The sequence below is a fragment of the Blennius ocellaris genome (genome assembly GCF_963422515.1).
Source record: "Blennius ocellaris genome assembly, chromosome: 6".
Taxonomy (NCBI): Eukaryota; Metazoa; Chordata; class Actinopteri; order Blenniiformes; family Blenniidae; genus Blennius; species Blennius ocellaris.
This window is the reverse complement of record NC_137655.1, coordinates 21,460,157-21,473,279: the sequence shown is the minus strand read 5'-3', so window position 1 is coordinate 21,473,279 and position 13,123 is coordinate 21,460,157. Positions and strand designations below refer to the sequence as shown.

Genomic DNA, 13,123 nt, shown 5'->3' with positions numbered 1-13,123 from the left:
TTTGTACATTTCTAGTGTAAAAAGATAATCAACATATTTGATTTGACCATACCTAACACATTTAATGTTGTAAACTGACATTAAGTCATAAACAGTGTTGCCACAGTTACTTTAAAAAAACTAATGTGATTACTGATTACTAGTTATTCCTTTAAAAAGTAACTTAGTTATTTTACTGATTACTTGTTTATAAAAGTAACTTGGTTAGATTACAAGTTACTTTTTAAGTTAGTTTCAGCAGCTGCTGTCAACACCCCCTCATCGTCTAAACATGAAAATTACAACCGGTTTGGCCAAAAACTCTGCTGACCCCTGCCTCCTGCACCTGTGATACATATTTAACCTTTGACCTTCATTATTTGTTGTATTTCTGTCTGACTCACGGATTTATTATCAGATTTTTACTATTACTGGTATTTATTTACCCAGAGATTAAGTTGAAGTCTGTTGTTGCACTATTTATGTATATATTTGGATTACCTGCTCGATGCCACTTTATTTGCCCCCTCCTACACAAATAAAGTCTTTGATTGATTGACTGATTTATAAAAAAGGGTGGGGCTTTATTACAACGTTAAGGTTTATTGATGACAATGGTTAGTTCCAATTCTTTTGTGTTACCTGAACGCACTGTTAGAGCGGGTTGGCCTGTGATTGGCTGAGAGTGGCGGGTCAGGTGAGCGTGCAGACTGCATGTCTGTCTCAGTTTGGAGGAGCGGCTGGTTCTGTTTAATATTAAAGCGACTTTGCAGACAAGAAACTCTGCGGGATGCTACAATGGTAACACACAGTGACTTGGACAAGTAACTTCAATCTGATTACTGGTTTGGAAATGGTAACGCGTTAGATTACTCGTTACTGAAAAAAGTGGTCATATTAGAGCAATGCGTTACTAATTAACATGTTACCGGCATCACTGGTCATAAGTCAGTAGTGATGTGGACTCCGCAACATCAACTGTTTCGCCTCTTGTTTCAGTCATTAAAATAGCTCCCTTACCTGTTCCAATCAAAAACACAATAAACTTGAATTAAAATAAAGATAGATTTAAAAACCTACTATAAGTAGTTTTTGTCCAGCTACTACAAAATTGGTATACTGATGGACGTAGAAGGGCAATTTCAATCGAAGAGGCAATTGTCCATCCATCATTCCTACAATTAATTGTACAATTCAGTGTCACGTTGAGGCTGAAGTCAATCTCCGCTAACTATGACCAACAATAACAAACTATCACAATATGTGCAATATAGAGTCACAAATTTACATATAATGCATTTTTTCAGAGTGGAGAGAGAAAACTCAAGCAGACATAGAAAGAACATGCAAACTACGCACAGAAAGCCCAGTAACTGGACCTGAATACCTGTGGTATTCTAACTGTGAGGCAAGAACATCAACCACGACAAAACCAGGTGGCCTGTCGAACATTAAAGGCCAAAAGTGGAAATCAAAGCAGAGCAAGAAGAACATTGAATACGAGATCAGACATTTCAATAAAAGCTATTTATAAGTTGAAGAAATCTTTATGTTTTGTTTTTATCAATTATGATAAAAAAAAAAAAAACGATTACTCGCTTAATCCTCAAAATGTTGGTGAACTGTGTGTGTGTGTTTCTTGCACTGTTTCCCTTGGTGTTGAAGTGAGTAGTTGATAAATCAAAACTACTACATTACCTGTCACTGATGAGATTTACTGTACGGCGCTGTAACAACGGAGCCAGGACTAATGTGTTTTGCCTTGAGACTCGTTCAGGTGACCCACCACTGCTTCCCGCTCCATTCAAGCCAATTTCAGGCTCTGCTGAGCAAGGGAACTTTCCATCCATGCTTTTCACAGCTTTACTGACAATGGCTGTGAGGAAAATGGCTAATAGTGACCATTAGCATTAGAATGAATCCAGTCTTAGCCACAGCTCAGGGAGAAAGCAGGGAGAGGATAAGAGTGACCTGGGGCACTTTGGCCATAGTCAAAGGGCAGAAGGGGCTGAGAGAGTAAGGACTGAAAACCATTTGGGTTGGCGGGTAAATACAATTTCACTGAGAAAAACTAAGTGTAATACTTCTATATATTGTGCAGGATAATGTGCACGAGCTAGCTTCAAATTCTAAATTAAAACCACAAATCCAGCCGCACTTTGATTTACATTCTCAAAATGTAGGAGACAAAGGTACAGCTGGTCCAGTGCAGTTGCAGACACCCTCATACAAAATCGCTGGATTTCAATCTATGCTGGTTTTTTTAGAGAGATATGCAACACACCTGCTCTTAAATGTGTACATACAGCCACTACCTCGTCTCTATTGTGCCGCCAAAGGTCCGATGGAGCAGCCGAGGAGCTGCTGAGTATGAATGAAACCGAGTAGAACAATGAGGACCTGAGAAACGGCAACCTATAAAAACACAACCCACGCGCATCCGCCATATGTATGTGGGAACATGTACACGGAGTCATGTTACCATCCAGCCTTCCATCCTGCCATTCACCAACACCAACAGACAACAGCTGTTTCTGCGTGAGAATGTGTGTTGGTGTGATTATACAGCTGATCTTAGTATCGAACGATGATACCTTTTTACAACATTAAAGAAAAATGTTCTTAAAGAAAGCAGTAGAAAAAAGAAAGCCTGTATCGTTATGGATTTCTGTACCCTGGAGTATTTTATCCATGATCAATTCTTAATGTAGAAACTTCAAAAATGTGTGTGGTTCCTGTGATGCACTCTATCCCAGCCTGACTTTAGATTCCTTCCCAGTCTTCCCCAGGCCAAAGGGTCAGTGCAGCTCTATTACCAAAGGGGAAGGAAAGCTGGGAGCGAGTTAGCAGGGTCACCCTCTTCTCACATTAGTTGTGTAATGAGCCATGCAGTAAAGCTGCTGTAAAGCAACACAGGCTATAAACCCTTAATAGCTCAGTCTCCAAAACAAGTGCAGGTGCCATAACAGCCTTATCTTAATATTCTAAACTATACTGCAATCAACGGTGTGGCCTGAGGCTTAGGTGTTGAGTTGTTAGGTCGTTCAAAAAGCCTAATTGTTAAGGTCCATATCCTATAATTGCAACATGCTCACTTGGGAACTGCTTCTGACATTACTTCAAGTACGTTAATGTTAAACATCTGCTAAATAAATAATTCAAATTTTCATAGGTTGCGATGTTTCACATTAACCTATTTAAAGCAATGTCAGAAGCATCTGCTCAAATATATATTTTAATTGAGAGCGATGTATGAAATGAATGCAATGATTTGACGAGTATACATATTTAACATCCCTACAACACATATGATGGCACTGAACTGCAAAGTATTTAATAAGACATTAGAAGGATGACTTTTGAGAACAAAATCAGTTTAAAAAGAATTGCCACTTGTGTTTAAAATCTGATGAACTCATAATATACACTGACAAAAACCAACATGTTTATGAAACGTAATGTTGTGCATTAATATGTGCCTGTGTGCTATTGTGCATGATAGCATAGTGTTAGAAGATGGAAGGGGCGCAGGGCCTCGAGTGACTTCAACAAAAGGCTGAAAGTGACATTGAAGAGATAAGAACACACTGTATTGGGATTCTCCAAGGGGGACGCGCTTGTCTCCTCTCCTCGGTCTGCATTCTTCACCTTTCTTCCCCTCTGCTAAATCCCCAAATAAGTCCTTGGTCCATTAAATCACGTAAATGGAGGACAGGCTTTTAGTTTAATTCGTAAATAATGAAATCCTTGGTGGGAAGCCATAATACAATCACTCCATAACGCATTTGATCAAACTGAATTTTCCAGAACAAAATGTGCATTCCATCTGAGGGACAAACATTTGTCTGATACTTATATGCATGTAATGTATTGGTAAGCTGACAACTCAATGTTAGTGTCACAATTGTGAAAGAGTGGATGTGAATGAGTGAGCGTTCATTGGAGAGCGTAATAAAACCTTGTGCTTCCTCTACGTTCAATCTCGTGCAACAATCTCTTCCTCTCCCATCTCCTGATCGTTTCATCTCCCTCTCCTGTTTGTTCTCTCGTTGTCATTTCCAGGTCGTGCTTCATTCATTTGAAAAATAACAAAAACAGGCAATAAATACAGTTGAGTTGACGACCGCACGCTGCCGGCGCCACGACCTTCTCCATACCAACTTTGACAAGTCTGACACGCTGGGGACAGCGATCTAATTAACGGCGTGTCATGTCACACCCGCAGTCTTTGGTCTGTTTACGTCCCCACAGTTTTTCTTTTAGGACGTACAGCTGGTGAGAAGCCCTCCCTCACAACCGCCCCTGTTAAACTCATGACATCTTTGGGATCTGGGCGAGGAGTCATCCATCATCATCCATCTCACATAAACAGATGCCCAGAGACCATTACAGTACGAATAGACACCTAATTACAAACACTCCTGTGCCCATTTGTATGGCCCCATCATAAATCCTTGAAGAACGTCAGCTTATAATTCAGTTGGTTTTTTTGCACGTGGAGGCCTCGCACGAGACGGCAGTGTAGTGAGGCACAACCTCAAATTGCCTGGTAATCTAGAAATGTGATACTGACACAATAATTCTTGACTGTGCAAAATCCTGCTAAAAGGCCATTAATGATCTGGCACAAAAAACACAAACACAATGCAAGAACAAACCATTAAAGGTAAACCAGGACAGATGCGCGCTTAAAGCTACATGAACCCACTGCATACAGATGAAATCTGGTCATTAAGATCTATCTGTGTCGTTTCCTATCTCTCGACATAAATCAGCTTGGGTTTTTTTTACATAATAAAGTGAAACGAGTTTACAATATTGTGAAGAGAAACATCACTATTTTCCTTTGAGCAAGTGCTTGGTGACAGCGGGGAGGGGAAATTTCCTTTAACAGGAAGAAACCTGAAACAAAACAAGACTCAGAGGTGGGCGGCCATCTGTCTGCACCAGTTGGGGTGAGAAAACGATGGGGAGAGGCAAAATGAGTGTTTAAAGTTCATACCATGAAATTCTTCATGATTAAAATGCCCATCAACTAATTAACCTACTACATGTGTTTAAATTGCAGGTTTTAATCATGATTCATATCACACCTTGAAGTGATGCAATCAGAAGTGCATTTTGAAGATTACAACAGGAAAAAACAAGAAGGCCGTTGCTCGGCTAACCCCCCGCCGGAGGGCTGTATATTTTCTCACAAAGCCAGCTCTAAGGCAGCACACTTGGTACACTAGAGGGTGTTCCATGGGTCCTAGTAGATAATTATGTAGAATATGAAAGGTCTTCTTCATAAGCTATGTCAAAATACGTCTCCAGAACCCAAAAGGTGTTTTTATGCACTTAGTGACCCTGTGACCTGATATGCAAATTAGGTCATGGTCACCATGGTGCCCCTTCTCCCCAGGTGGAGTGTCCATGTGTGAAGTTTGGTGACTGTGGGCCCAGGAACTGCTGAGAAATGAGGAGAAATGTTTATATGAAAATACATATATTGTGCAACCATGACGAGCAAACTTCAGACCCTACCAATCTTCAAGGTCAAGGTCAGGTCACTTGGTGTACTGGAGGTTATCCCTGGAGTGTGTATCATGCATGTATAAAATTTCAGAGCCCTAGCTCAAAAACCTAGGCCTCCAGAGCCCAAAATGTGTTTTTAAGCACTTCGTGACCCTGTGACCTACTTAATATGCAAATTAGATCAAGGTCACCATAGTATCCCTTCCCCCTCTGAGATGTATCCACATGTGAAGTTTGGTCACTGTGGGCCCAGGGGTTGCCGAGATATAGGTAGAAACGTTCGAACGTACGGACGTACGGAGACTGTTTCAAGATCCCCCTTCGGGGCCTATCAGCCACGGCGGGGGATAAAAATGAGTTTGAGTTTGAGTTGCTCATTAATGTGGGCAAAAGTTAGGGATCCGTACGTGGTGAGTACCGCCTCTGTACGGATACACGCCGTAGCACTTTTCGTGCATGACAAACATTCGCTGCATTCGGGCTACGAATGTACCCCTGTACGGACGATGCGCATGCCTTCTACAGCCGTTTTTTTTTTTTTTACATTTGTAACATTGCAGTGATCAAGGATGAATAGTAAACATTGGCAGCTGTATTTCTGAAAACAAATAAACCGCAATGTAAAAATGCCGCTTCATAGATGACAGCTGTGAGTGATGCATTCAGGTGCTTGTTAAACTGTCGGAAGGCCGACTATCCGCATGTTAACAAGCTGTACGGCTCATACGGACCCGCTGTGATTTTAAACTGTCTTTTTTTGTGTAACAATACTTTAATATTCATCCAAGGTCGCTAAAATGTTATAAATAATTCATTGGTTATAATAAATCGTCTCAATGTTTTTAGTCCGACATCAGGACTCGGCTTCTTTTTTCTTTTACTTCCTCCAACGTGTCTGTGTGTAAAAAAAATACATTACTATTCATCCTAGATCACGGAAATGTTACAAATAATTGGCTGATTATAGTAAGTCTTCTATCTGGGAATCTTCTACCTGGGATGAAACCTATACTCCCGACATCGGCAGAAAAACTCACGTTCATCGCACTTGCGAGTGAGTAAGGACACCATACGTGAGCAGCACGTGTAAGTATGGGCTAGCGATAAGCATGTTGCAAGGACGTACAACTCACTTACCACGTGTAAAAAGGTACGGTGCACGCAACTGCTCACGGCCAGGCGTGGTGTGCCGGCCACGTACTGACACCTTATGCTGACGTACTCTGGCCCTGCCCTTGCCACTTCCTGTGGCCTCCCCAAAAAACGTACGGACTAAAAACATGCAGGGTGGGTTGGGACTGTCGCTTAATCTGACTTTGCCTCCAGCCAGCTGGCCTCGGCTCCAGCCGGCTCCAACCACCGTGTCTTGAAGATGGCTGGAAGGATTATCGATGTGTGATTAGTATCAAGAACAGACGGAGATTGCGAGCATGCACTACAGTTGGAAAACATTCTAGTTGACACTGGTAACTCAAAGTGTCTGTATGGCTCTGCCTTGCAATGTGACAGGCTGGAGACCGACCCAGGATGTATCCCGCTTTGGCCCACAGTCAGCAGGCACCGACTCTGAATTCCATAAACGTGGTTTAGAAGATGAATGATGAATGGATGGACTTCTCCCTCTTTTCAGAAGAATCTGAATCAGTTAATAAAACATAAAGGGCTTGATTTACTAAACGATTGTAGATATATGAAAACAAGCTTAAACGTGATGATGTGGACAAAAAAAATATGGGAACAAATGTTCCTTTGTAAAGAGACTAGAGATAAAGGCATGGCAGTTATAATATATCCCATGCTTTCCCAGGTTTTTTTTTTTTTTGTAATTTTCCTCTTTTGAGCAATTTCCCAAATGTGTTCCTCATGACTCCTCTACCTGGCCTGAGGACCTGTTTCATTGCCAGGCATTTCCGCTCTCTCACAAACATATGCAAATGCACAAGATTCCATTTGTGCACAAAGAGGCACACACACATTTTTCAATCCGGACCATTTTCTTTTACCATATACCCGCACATTATCATCGTCATCATAGCCTTTAAGGGTAAACACCTTTTCGCAGGATAAACATTTCCCTCTCTCCGAGCTCCTCCCCCTGCAAGGTCTGACTTGTTGGGTGGAGATGGATCATCGGTCACTCCCACCACGAAACCCCGCAACTTGTGACGGCATTGATGAAGGCCAAGTATCAGGAGGAGCATTAACGTCCAATAAACATGCGTTTCAGAGTACAATGAGCAAACAGCCCATAACATAAAATGATTTAAAATACCACCCATTTTAGAAATCATCGTAGTCTCTTCAAAGTGACTCTTTTTTGGTAATCACGACTTATTTGCAATTTCCTACAAATTTTACAGCAAGACTCAAGAACCGTCCTACACAAATACAGGTATGAAGAAAATATATATGCAAATGTGTTTCATTGTAAAGAAAATACAAAAAAGAAAAACACCGGAATACACAACAGAAAGTAATCTGTGCATTGAGCTATATGGTTTTAATTTGTGCCTGTATTGTATATAAAGAATATGTGTGTATGTGTGTGTGTGTGTGTGTGTGTGTGTGTGTGTGTGTGTGTGTGTGTGTGTGTGTGTGTGTGTGTGTGTGTGTGTGTGTGTGTGTGTAGGAGGGTGGTGGCAGTGTTCATTTCTGTTTTCCTTTACTGTCTACTTTGTTCCTGTCCCAAGCTTCATTTCATTAAAAATTTCTAGCAGAACCTAATTTCACGCAATAAATACATTATCCTAATTAACTCTGATGAGAGGAAAATGCACTAGCAGGCATACACGTGCACACGCGTGTGTGTGTGTGTGTGTGTGTGTGTGTGTGTGTGTGTGTGTGTGTGTGTGTGTGTGTGTGTGTGTGTGTGTGTGTGTCGGTACCATTAGAGTTTCTCTGCTACTTCTGTGCTCCTTGATCATCCGTATACAGAATGAGCCAGTGGTTCATTAGCCGCAGCCCTGTTTACACTCATTTCCCAGATTATTCATTAACACTCTTCATATACATATTGTGAGTGTGTGTCTGTGTGTGCGTGCGCACGCATTATCTTGAATCCTGGCGCTGTGACAACAATGCACTGACTCAAGACAGTTTCACTTGCAGTCAAGCTCACACAACATGAAAGTGACTTGATGTTTTGCCTCAGTGAGACAGATCTGTTTGATCACAGAGCAACAAGCCATGCTCTTCCTCCTGTTGTCTCAAGCTCCGACGATCAGATAAAAAAAAACAAGACAAATGGCCTGTCACAGTTGACAGATGCAAGTCATTCCCTTGAAAGGCCACCCTGCAATCAACACACAAACAATGACAGATGTTTTTACCTACGTGCCTTATTGACGATGTCATTATCAAATAAGCAAAATGGGTTGTAGTCATGCACACGCACACACATACACACACACTGCAGTCATTAAAATATGCTTATTGTAACAAAAATCAATTAAAAATGAGCATGCGGGTTTCCAAAACAGTCCAATCAAAATGCACTGGTGAAAACAATAATGAGGCAAATTTTAGTCCATTTCAGTTTGTATGAAGGATTTCAGAACAAAAGCAGATTTAATCATGTTGAGAATAAAACTTTTGGTAAGGATCAAGTAACTCACATTGTATGTTTATGTATCAGTCTGTCATTGCCAGAATTTCATAAAACTTTGATCAACACTTTGGACGAGGCAGATACCTACTGTACCCAAATATTGTACTGGCATTTAAGGTCTATCCTTTACTTGATGCCTCAATGTCATAGTGTTCTACTCATTGGGCTGGTTCAGACAACAAAAGGACTCACTTAAGTTTGAAAGTAAAAATAAACCCGTAACATATCTCTCTTCATTTTTGGAGATCACCTAATAAAGATTGTTAGTATCTTTACTCGCGATCTCTGCAATAAACAGTCAAAATAAAGACGAGTGAGAGCAGGTTCATAACGTGAACCACCAGGAGGAATGAACCGTTTGATCACGTACGCACAAAATAAATGCATGGTATAATGCTGGCCCACCTGCTTTCACACATGTGCTGTCCGCTTGCTTTCTCATGAATGGAAGCAAAATACAATAGCATCTGAGTGCAGCTGACATGTCCGACTGCATTTCCCACTGACATTCCCGACACTTTGTCTGATCCAGGATGATTGCTAGACTGAGATAAAATATCCACAACAACATTTAAAGACAGTTTTGCTCCTCAATATTACATTATACATTGCAATACCGACACTGTGCCTTTTGTAGTGCAAAGCCATCGAAAGCACTCTTCTGCCTAAAACACTCCAGATTTGATACAAACTAGGGAATCAAATATATCAGACTAAATTCTGTGATTTGCATAAACTGACTCGTACGGGTTATTCAGCTTCAATTTGTTGTTCCATTATTTCCAATTAATTTGAACACAGTCACTGTCAGAGTGCTCAACCAACTGTGAAGAAGAAAGGATTGAAAAAATGTCCCAAGTTAGAGAAAACACACGTAGTTTTTGTGTCACACTGTCACTCTGAACATTGATTGATATCTATTTTATAACCGTAATGCCCACGGCGACAAAAATGTCCTGTTTTCTGTACATGGCAAGGGCCTCTTTTTTTTAAAGGGCTGGATGATGAATAGAAACATCACTCACTCAATGAAGTAATTAATCAAGCAGTCGTAAAAAAAATTATAAAAAAAATAGTACACTGTAATTGGTGTATCATCCTTTACAGTCCATGGGGATTCGTTACATTGAACATGTCATTGGGCTCTTCCAAAATGTTTGCAGAGGCCCTCTCTTGTGGGTGGGTGATTACCATCTAAGGTTTATTTATAGTCAGCTGTGTATCCATGATTGAAGCACCTGTAAAATAGGCAATTTTACAGTCGCTGCACCTAATCACTCAGCTGTGGGTGGGAAATAACCTGTCCAGAAACGCTGAAACCTGCCACCAACCTGCAGGAGCGTGCAGCACGCAGCATTTATGCAAGTGTATGAGTTGTCTGTTTGTGTGTGTGCGTGTGCGTGTGTGTGTGTGTGTGTGTGTGTGTGTGTGTGTGTGTGTGTGTGTGTGTGTGTGTGTGTGTGTGTGTGTGTGTGTGTGTGTGTGTGTGTGTGTGTGTGTGTGTGTGTGTGTGTGTGTGAGAGAGAGAGAGATTGTTTTAAGTTGATGATCTCCGTGACAAATAAGTTGATGTAAAGGTGCTGCATGTTGTATATTGTGGATGGCCAAGTGGTTGATTTTGTGACTATTCAAAAAGCAATTTCTTTTACACATTTGTCTGACTTGCATTTGACGACAGAAAATATATTGTATCGAAGTTCACCCATGGAGCAGTGACTAATGCCAAGGTATTTGTGTGCAAGTGCTAGCTTTTTCACACCACAGGGATTTGCTTTTTTATAGGTAATTGGCCACTTACTCAACCATCCAGTGCAGAGCACCAGGGAGGCAAGAATGAAGAAATGACGAAGAGCCGTGCTCATGTATGGGAATTTATGGTAGCCCTGTCACTCTTCTCAGGAAAGCAACTAAAAGCGGTTGACTTTACATGAAATAATGTACCTCAGAAAAACTGCAGATTTGAAGCAGCAGCATGTTGCCAGACTCTCTAAAGTAATTCAGATCATATAGAAATAAATTATTTCAATAGAGAGCTGGGTGCACACATTCGGTTCTTTTGTCTGATATTGTGGTCAGTAAAGGACTTTAGGACTTTAGGACTTTCTGGATTTAATTTGTCATTTGTTCAGTTAAAATTTTGTCACAAAACGTCTAACTCTGTAATGTAAGTAATGTGCTCTGCCTGCTTTGCTCTTTACAAAGACATTGAAACTATTGCAACAAAAGCAAGTTCCAACAAATTAAATCAAAATAGAAGGCAGATTATTTTTAGTACAACAAGCAAAATGGGGATAAATGTTTATTTATAACTGCCTTCATGTTTTATCAGTTACATTTAAGGGTATGTCGACTAGCGCCTTGCATGGCAGCTCTGTCCCATTGGTGTGTGAATGTGAGCGTGAATGGGTGAATGAGCTGATATGTAAAAGCGCTTTGGGACTACCTCAGTGTGGTTAGAAGGCGCTATATAAATCTAGACCATTTACCATTTACCATTTACATTAATTTTGGAAGCTGCACATTGATGTATGCAGTGTAGCAGTTGGCACGATTGAAGCCTTTATGTATTTCAAGTCATGCGCTATAGGTGTTATTGGCATCTCTAAATTGGCTGAAGGAGTAAATGGGCATGTGGATGATTGTCTGGTGTCACTCTTAGCCCCCGAATGGACCAACGACCTATGCGGGGTCCATCCTGCTTCGAGTCGATTGCCTGCTAATGAAGCCATCTATCTCCATCTGCAACAATAACGTATTCAAATGGAAGGATGAAGGGACAGATACAAAGTCTTGGAATATGTAAAGCTTCTATTGTGATAGCTGAATAACTCATATTGTGAAAGAAATTATGGAAATATATATAAAAGCATACATAATAACTACAAATGTGCAAATTGGTCAAAGATGCTGCTGTTATTGTGAGGAGCTGTCTCACTATGATTTTTGTCTGCAGATTTTTGTTTTCGTGTTGAATCTCAGACATTGTTACTGATTATCTCAAATTGCGTTTTTCTCTTCCAAGATCAAATTAATTTGCTGAACACTGTTCAATCACTCCATGGTCACCACCAGCAAATGAGCACGGAACAAATGCCGTTTGCAGCTGATCATTCTCATGTAAATAGGGTCTGAAGCACATATAATTGTCACTTGAACATTTTGTGCATGTCATATTAGTCACAGTGTTATTTTTAATAAAGCATTCGAAAAATGGATGCAAAGTGGAATCGCAATATATTTGTGTGTGCATGTGTTATGCAGGGTGTTATGCAAGTTAATCAGGTACACTGGGTCAAAATGCTGTTTGTAACATTTTCAACTACTGCTAGTGGGACACAAGCAAAACACAGGCACAAGATAAACAGATCGACTTTGCCAACATCTGAGATGTGATCTGGTTATATACAGTTTTGTATACAGTTAGCCTATTACTGGCACAGATCTCTTGCATCACCGGTTTCTCTGAAGCTGCTGTACCGCTAATGCTACGTTTCCGCCTGCTACCCCCAAAGGGTGTCATCCCCACGGCCCTCGAAAGTATTTCAGATTCAGCATTTTACAGCTCTTGAACAGCTTGTTAACAATAAGATTCTGTACCAGCTGGCTTGTCATCCACCCGGTAAGATCCCCAAGTCACTGTTGCACTTGACATTTGAGTCAGTGGGATTACATTCAGCCTTTTCTGAGACCCCCCATGCCATCGTAAGGCAGAACTTTACATAACACCAAGAACTGAATATTAAATGAAGAAGAGTCGACCCACTTTTTTCAGACACGTTTCCAGTAAATAGAATTTATTAGTCATTTATTTGGGCCAGTATGGTAATTGTGAATGAGCATGCAGGCAATTAGTAGTGAGGTAGTATTATTGGTCGCCAATTATTCTCTGACAGAGCTACAACATGTCTATTTAGACAGACAATCCAATGTTGCATAACCAACGCAAAAATGAGCAAACTCCTTGTATTAGCAGATTGCTCTTGTAAACTCAAATGAGGACCTTGCACGATTTATATTCTT

General features: G+C 40.7%; 1 protein-coding gene across 2 annotated transcripts in view; it reads right to left on the bottom strand.

Annotated features, from left to right (window-relative positions):
• nalcn (sodium leak channel, non-selective) overlaps positions 1-13,123 on the bottom strand; it is a gene marked incomplete at its 5' end in the record, with an annotated part of 66,091 nt that overhangs the window by 21,622 nt on the left and 31,346 nt on the right. The gene's annotated exons all lie outside the window — the stretch shown is intronic.